Below are 8,924 nucleotides of genomic sequence, written 5' to 3'. Positions count from 1 at the left end.
TACCTCTCCTTTTACAGTCTTTTTTTGCAAGATACAAAATGTTTCTAACCCCAAAAGAGAGACCCTGGTTTGTTTGTAACATTCCAGTAAAAAAAACCAAACAATAACTCCTAATTTATTAAACTGGGAGTTAAAACGATTTCAGGTTATTTGAGAACCCTAATTAAAATTATAGATTTTAACGGGATGTTAAAATAATCAAGTTATTTTAGTAATGAGCTTCTCAGGAATATTTAAACCCTAAAGAAATAGGATCTCACAGAACCAACTTCTTACCTGCAAGTCCAGCTAAAGAAATGTTTACGTGCTTTCCATTGTTTATTTGTGTGCCTTGTAATTTTTATACTATTGGACTGCAGCTATTGAAGTATTCCAGTTGTTAGTGGATATTTTTGAATTTCAGATTAGACTCATTTGTTCTTGGAGATGCGAACTTGAGGCTTTATGTGGTTTAGTTTATAAATGTGATAATATTGTACAGAGATAATGCTTACTGTATGTCTTGGGAATCTGTGCTGCTAAACTGTAAAAACAGATAGCTCTCAACTCTTGAGACAGGAATTTAAATCAATTCATAGAAATGTCTGAAATCCCCAAATAAAATTGGAGGCACTCTTTTTGGAAAAGGGGTGCATAAGAACATAAGAACGGCCATACTGTGTGCATGTCATTCAGTATCCTGTCTTCCACACGTGGCTAGTGCCACATGCTTCAGAGGGAAAGAACAGAACAGAGCAGTAATCAAGTGATCCATTCCCTGTTGTGCAGTCCCAGCTTCTGGCAGTCAGGGATTTAGGGACACCCAGAGCAAGTGGTTGCATCCCTGACCATCTTGGCTAATAGCCATTGATGGAGATATCCTCTATGACCTTATCAAATTCTTTTTTTGAAGCCAGTTATACTTTTGTTATACTTTTGGCCTTCACAATATCCCCTAGCAGTGAGTTCTACAGGTTGTGCATTGTGTGAAGAAATACTTCCTTATGTTTGTTTTAAACCTGCTGCCTATTAATTTAATTTGGAACCGCTTGGTTCTTGTGTTGTGTAATTTACCCTTTACACTTCCTTATTCACTTTCTTCACACCTTTCATGATTTTATAGACATCTATCATATCCCTCTATTAGTCATCTCTTTTCTAGCTGAAAAGTTCCAGTCTTTTTAAGTTCTCCTCATATAGAGGCTATTCCATGCCTATACCATTTTGTTGCCTTTATTTGTACCTTTTCCAATTCTAATATACCTTGGTAGAGATGGGGCGACCAGAACTGCACATAGTATTTGAGGTGAGGCGTACCATAGATTTATATAGTGACATTATGATGTTCTCTGTCTCGTTATCTATCCCTTTCCTGATGGTTCCTAACATTTTGTTAGCTGTTTTGACTGCCGCTGCACATTGTTTTCAGAGTTTTCAGAGATAGTTACGTGATGAAGGAAGGCTGAAAGAATTGGGTTTGTTTAGTTTGGAAAAGAGAAGACTGAGAGGGGACATGATAGCAGTTTTCAGGTATTTAAAAGGGTGTCATAAGGAGGAGAGAGAAAACTTGTTCACCTTAGCCTCTAAGGATAGAACAAGAAGCAATGGGTTTAAATTGCAGCAAGGGAGGCCTAGGTTGGACATTAGGAAAAAGTTCCTAACGGTCAGGGTGGTTAAACACTGGAATAAATTGCCTAGGGAGGTTGTGGAATCTCCATCTCCGGAGATATTTAAGAGTAGGTTAGATAAATGTCTATCAGGGATGGTCTAGACAGTATTTGGTCCTGCCATGCGGGCAGGGGACTGGACTCGATGACCTCTCGAGGTCCCTTCCAGTCCTAGAATCTATGAATCTATGAATCTATGAATGAGAAGCACATAAAAATCCAGCATATGGAAATCTAATATTTTCAAATACCAATTTCTAATGAGGGGCTTTAGGAAAATGAGGATGATCACCAAAGAAATTAAATAAAAAAAGCATGCAGAAACTTTAATTCCATCAAAACCATAGAAAACAGCTACAAATTGTTTTCAGACTGTTTGGGTGCAGTCTAATAATCTGTATCAATGGAGTTGTCTCACAACCCTTTGAAACATTCTGGTGACCCAGTTTTGGGTCTAGCTGAAGTCTAGTGAACTGAGTCATAGGATTGTGAGTTAAAATATTTGGGTTCTGATTTTGTTACTGACTTGCTATATGACTTTGGACAAGTCATTTAATCTCTTTTGTTTTCTCCATCTATAAAATGTCAACAATAATACATATATACCTTTCTGTTTTCCATACACACAACATCCATAACACTTAATTATTACTGTTTATTTTATATTAAGGAAAAAATAACAAAAATAGTCTCTATGAGAGAGCACAGAGTGTCAGACTCCTCTTTAATGTACTGAATCTCTCTGCTTCACAAAATGGCAACAGTCTCTGCAGACTGCAGATTTCTAGAAGTTTAGTTTCAGTTGTTAATTGAGAATAAAGCAAGATATACTTTTCTGTTTGAAATAAAGTACATAAATGTCAAAAACCTGAAAAAATTGTACAATTCTAGCAAAATCATAAAACTTTTTAAACATTCTTATGTGGCTAACCGGTTTTGTAGAACTTGTAAACCTAAATGATTGATTGTGGTAAATATGGGAGTAGACTGGGTGCTTTTGGGGACAGTAGGCGGAATCTTGAAACTTTAGTTGCAGTTTCACCCAGTTTTTTCAATCTGAACTGTTCTCTTTTTGTCTGTCCTACTTTAGAAGAGGAGCATACAGTCTCTTTTTTGTTCGCATTTTAAGCGAGGCGTATGCTTATAGGAAATTATAGAAAATGTTTATTTCAAAGCTCAGCTGGTGGAACAGTCTCATGAAATCCAGCCAGCAAAGCTTGCTTGTCTTAGACTGTTCTTACTGTACTTATCCAAAAATGACTAGTGCAGGTGCTTATCCAGAATGGACCACTGCACAGCAGTTATTCATGGAACAGTTTATTTTTCAGGGTTAGAATTTTGTTTTTGCAGTGGAGTAAACCAGATAAATAGAGATTGGCATATATGTTATAGGCATAGCTGGTAGTGCTGCCTATTATTGTCACCCGACAATTTCAAGACCCTGTTTTCAGTGGCTTATAACTTTGCCAGACTTTAACTCAGGGGTGGCCAACCTGAGCCTGAGAAGGACCCAGAATTTACCAATGTATATTGCCAAAGAGCCACAGTAATATGTCACCAGCCCCGCATCAGCTCCACCCCCTGCTTCTAGCGTCTCCCGTCCACTGGCTGCCCCGCCGATCAGCGCCTCCTCCTCCCTCGCCGCACCTCCTGATCAGCTGTTTTGTGGCGTGCAGGAGGCTCTAGGGGGATGGGGGAGGAGCGAGGGCATGGCAGGCTCAGGGGCTGGAAGGGGTGGAGGGGGGGCAGGGCCTGTGGCAGAGCCAGGGGTTGAACAGTGAGCACCCCCCGGCACATTGGGAAGTTGGCGCCTATAGCTTCAGCCCCGGAGTCGGTGCCTATACAAGGACCCGAAGATTAACTTCTAAAGAGCCGCATGTGGCTCTGGAGCCACAGGTTGGCCACCCCTACTTTAACTGTTCATGCTGAAATTTTCCATGCTGGGTGTCTGCCTTGGGCTGATTATTTTATTTAAATTTTTTTGGGAAACTGTCAGCAAAAATGGTTCAGCAGTTTCTGAGAACACAGTAATTGAAATACATTATTTTGCCCATGTTAAAAGAAATTCTTATAACCATTTCACTGAGAACCCTTTTGTTCAGGAACTTGAAATTTGGCAGTGGGTGGTGTTTGTGTCTGGGAAATGCTTTTTGCCCAAGTTATAAGCCACTGAAAAAGGTCTCAATTGGCAAATGGTCAGTAGAAATTTTGAGAATTTAGCTCCTAAACTCTAACAAGAGTCCATCTCTTCTGAGCATTCTCCATCCCAGGGCTGAAGGGTCTGAGCATGATTTTCCTACAACTGTTGTTCTGGACCACCAGAACTGAGAACAGGGAGACTATGACCAGGTCTACACTGCAAACTTACATTGGTATAACTGCGTCGCTCAGGGGTGTGAAAAATCCACAGACCTGAGTGACGTGGTTATGCTGATCTAACCCCCAGTGTAGACCGCACTATGTTAATGGGAGCGCTTCTCCCACTGATATAGCTACTGCCTCTTGTGGAGGTGGATTAACTATGCTAATGGAAGAAGCTCTCCAGTTGGCATAGTAGCATCTTCACTAAAGCACTACAGTAGTGTAGTTGCACCACTGCAGCTTTTTAAGTGTAGACCTGCCCGATATCTCCAGTGTTCTCTGTGCCCCAATGCTGACTTCCCAGGCAGCGTGGAGGAAGATTGCAGCCTGACTTAAATGTAGAGGGAACAAGAGCTGCATGGGGGGTGGGGAGAAGGAGTAGATTAGGATAAAGAGCTGGGGGGAGCAGGAAACTGTAGGAACTGGCAGGGAAGGGAGAGAAAAAGGCTGAGGCATGTCTACACTTAGGCCATGTTACACTACAAAATTACATCAACCTAATTTATGTTGGCGTGCAGCCACCACAGTTATTAAATTGCTTGCGTGTGCGCACACTTGTCTCCTTGTGTCAACGGTGCACATCCTCATCAGGAGCACTTGTATTGATTGTATTGTTAGTGTGGGGCATTGTGGGATGGTTCCTGAAAACCAGTAATAGTTGACATAAGCAAGACAGTGTCTGCACTGACACTGCGTCGACCTAATTACATTGCCGATTTAGTAATACCACCTCCCTGAGTAGCATAGAGGGACACTTCAGTGGGAGCCAAATTTAAGTGAAGACACTTCCACAGCTAGGTTGAAGCAAGACAGTTTATGTTGACCTACCCTGTAGCATAGACCAGGTCTTATAGTGCTGCAGTGGCACAGCTGCAGCACTTAGTGAAGATATTAGTATCAAGAATGAGGAGATTGGTGTGAGGAATAATGGCCATTACTTTGTGGCCTGAGTTGCTATTCAGAACTTACATTATTGAAAAGTAAAACATTATTGTAATCTGGTTTATGAGTGTAATGTGCATTAGTTTAGATTTATAAAAAGGCACTCCTTCAAAGGCTCTGGGAAACTAGACATCAGTTCGAATTGCAAAGATATATAAAAAACATGCTGTTAGCTTTTCTATTTTACAGAAGCCAACAGGCTCTGATAAACACACCAATACCCTGCAGTACTTCAGATATTATCCATCCATTTGTCCTCTAACTCTCTCCAAAATCCTGGAGAAACTGTCAGCAAAACCATGCACAAGTCCCACCTATCTCCTATGATGATCACATGGACTCCTCTGCTGTACTCTGCAATGAAGCCACAGCAGCATATACACCCCTATTTGGGATGTTGGGTACCTACTTGAATGGCTAGCCTGTGCTGCCACCGCTTCACTGCTGCTGTTATTTGCATTAGCCAGATCAGCATTTCTCAAACTGGGAGTCCCTATCCAAAAGGTCATAAGGCTATTGGAGGGGGGAGGTCGCAACAACTGTTAGATCCTTTGCATTTCATTACAGTGCTTAAATAATTAACTAAGATTACCATACATCCATGTTTTCCCAGACATGACTTCTTTTTTGATTCTCCGATCTCCATCCACATGGATTTTTGAAATATGAACAAACTTCCATGATTGCGAGCTGGGTGGCCAGAGAGCGGTGGCTGCTGGCTAGCATTAAGCTCTGAAAGCAGCGCTGCCGCCAGCAGCAGCGCAGAAGTAAGGGTGGCGTGGTATGGTATTTTTGGGGGAGAGGGTCATCACAGCCTGAAATATTTTCAGAGGGGAGCCTAGCAAAAAAAAGTTTGAGAATTCCTGAACTAGATCAAAGCTAGCTTGGGTATGTCAAGAAGTGCTGCAGTCACACCTCTGATAGCAGTGTAGACTATCCTGACTCTGGCAGTATGTAAGTTCAGCATCAACTTGGAACATCCACTAGCCAAAGTAGCTCCGTATCTGGCTTAAGTGGCATCCATCTCCCTGCTTTTATCTCTGAGAACCTGGTGCCAAGGTCCTCAGATTTCCCCAGGTTGACCTATTTCAATGCTGATATTCTGGCACTGTTGACAAAGTAATGAGGTCTCTGGGTCACACTGGTATGACTGAATTAGACCCTGGCATCTTGGCACCGTTGACCCAATGTATTGACCAAGATTGCCTAGGATCCAGCATCATAGATCCCAGTGAACCACTTGATTAGGTGGTCCGGTGTCCATTATAGTAAGCATTAATGTTACCACAAATTCCAGGTAATCTGAATCTGGTGTTAAGGTTTCAGTACCACTTACCTAAACTGGTCCAGCACCAGTATAAGTAGTGTTAAACCAGGAAAAATCTGAGGAATGAAAACCATGCCTACTGAGTCTAGTGCCAAGGATCCCAGCATAACTTGAAGTGACTCAGTGCACAGTAAAAGTGGCACTAAGGTTGATCTTAGTTGAAGTGGCTATGTACCCAAATCAAGTGGCAATAGGAACCTCAGATCAATCTGAGTCAAAATGTAATTCAGTGCCAAGAACTAGCACTAATAACTTGGGTAAGTTTCTTGATGAAGTGGTTTGGTGTCCAGTGTCAGGAACACTCAAATCCCTAGGTTTGCACAGGAGAACTGGGTCCCAGGCTGGCATGATTCACTGTCTCTGAAGTGCTACTTGCCAGAAGAGTATTATACCCTGCATAAGTGTCACCAAGATTCCCTGATTTGTCACAGGTTCAGGAGAATTACATATTGTGATGCTTTAGGTCAAGTATAAGTGGCACATAGGTCCCTAGACCTATTTACATCAATTGAGTCTGGTTCAGAGAACCTGGCACCATAGATCTCTGATCCTTCAGGGTCTGGTAGGTTGGCACCTCTAAAATCTGGGTCTACTATCCTGGTCTCACTTATGTACTACTGAGATGTGATATCTATCAATGATTTATTCCCAGAGCCTGTAGGGATAGTTAACTGAAGCTCTAGGCATTCCTTTTATTGAAGTCTTTCCAGATGAAATTGGTAGAACTGTTCAATGTTTCCAGGGCCAGGTTCTGATGAGGACCTGGAGCAGTGTTAGTTGGCACTGAAACCCTTCAGAATTGTGTTACAGGTTTTCCCCAGATGGTATGAATAGTGATTTCAGCTTCCACCTGTGCCTGCTTTGGTCAACAGTTCTCACTCACCTTGCAATAATCTAGCCTTTGGCGGGATTGCTCTGTGTACTACTAGGGTTATTTAAGATGACTGCTTTGCCATCAGGGTTGTACCGAAGGAAACTGGAATTCTTTAGATTAGTATACTTGGTTGTGCTGTGAGTGCCACAGGATGGATGTATTAATTTAGTTGCCCAAATGATATTTCTGCATGTATCTCTCTTGGTATGGAATTGGAATCTTGTTTCTCAGAATGTGTTGGACCTCTGGTCTGCTACTTGATAGAATATTACATGAACTATACACCTGACAAGAGGACATTGCTCCTAACCATAGCTACTGCTTGGACTTATTGAGATACAGACCACCACATAGGCTGTTTTCTATAAACTGTAATCTATATGGAAAATGTGATTTGGTCAGTCAGTGTCCTCATCCCCATTTCCAGTCTCAAATCACCTCTGTTTCTATCTCAAATTGGTTACTAGCATGACTGTATTTCCCCAAGTCTCTTTTACATTCTTGTTAATCCAGGTCTTCATTCTCCTGCATTTATCAGAAGGTATTCAGCTAAGCTGATGGCAGCCTCAATTGCATGGCTTCTCTCTCTTTTGTAGAATTTGCAAAGCTGTTGCTTGAAGCTCTCTCTATTTTTTTTAATTGCCCTTCACTGAGGTCTGATGTTAGAGAGTGAAATTTTGGTCACTTCAGTACACACTTGACCTGTCACCTACAGGTCATGCTTGCTTTGGCAGTATTGTAGTTCTTGTTCACCTAGAGTGCCTGCACCCACCTTCCTAGGGGTTTGTAGTGCTTGCTGATCTCCCATAAGTGGGAATATGTAGAGGCCACTCAAAGGAAGGTGAGGTTACTTACCAGTAACTGTTGTTCTTTGGGAGTGTTGTCCCTGTGTATTTACATTTCCCACCCACCTTCCTCACTTTGGAGTGTCAGGTAAAGAATTCCAAAATTAGGGAAGAAACTGGAAGGCAGTTGGTATCACTCCTCCTTTTACACTCTCAGAATCTTTTGCAAGGTAAAGGGGTATGTGGCCCTAATTGACACTGCTCGCTAGAAGAATTCTGCAACTTGATGCCAGTAACAAAATATCCCTCAAATGTGAATATGGCAAGACTATCAAGTAACAGTAGCTACTGGTCAGCATCCTCTTGTTCCTCATGGTGAGTTTACATGTACTATTGGGTGAAAAGCTGAAAGAACATTGTTGGCCTTCATCAGAGGTCTGCCACCAGGTGCTTTTGGGAAGTGGGGATGAGGCTAAAGTTGTTGAGGGATGGTGTTGTGCTCTCTCTACTAATTTCCTTTCCTTTACTGTATGTGGGAATTACACAAATGCACTTTAGGAAGAAGAAGCCTTTTAATTTGCTGCATTAGCATAACAAGGGGCAATAAAGCAATTTTTTTAGGCTGACATCCTTTAGTAACTGGCCTCATCACATAATATTAAGATGTTTTATCTTTATCCAATGCCCTCTTTGCACCACCTGAAAAAATGGTACATGAGTCATTCATGTTTCATCTACTAATGTCATTTAGTAGTAACAAAAAGAGGACTTGTCAGCTTTCCAGCAGCTATTTTTAAAAAAGCCATCAATGTACTTTTTAGCTTGGAATAGTGGGGATTGTTTTTGTTTTTTTTTACGTCTTTGATAATTAAGATGCTTTTTGGGTGGTTGTATCCTTTATTTGATTTCTCTTTTGCAGTAATTCATAGATTTTTAAGGCCAGAGGGGCATTGTGATTATCTAATTGGACATCCTACATAACACAGACC

The sequence above is a fragment of the Trachemys scripta genome, chromosome 4 (assembly GCF_013100865.1).
Source record: "Trachemys scripta elegans isolate TJP31775 chromosome 4, CAS_Tse_1.0, whole genome shotgun sequence".
Lineage (NCBI taxonomy): Eukaryota > Metazoa > Chordata > Testudines > Emydidae > Trachemys > Trachemys scripta.
Note: the sequence above shows the minus strand (reverse complement) of the source record.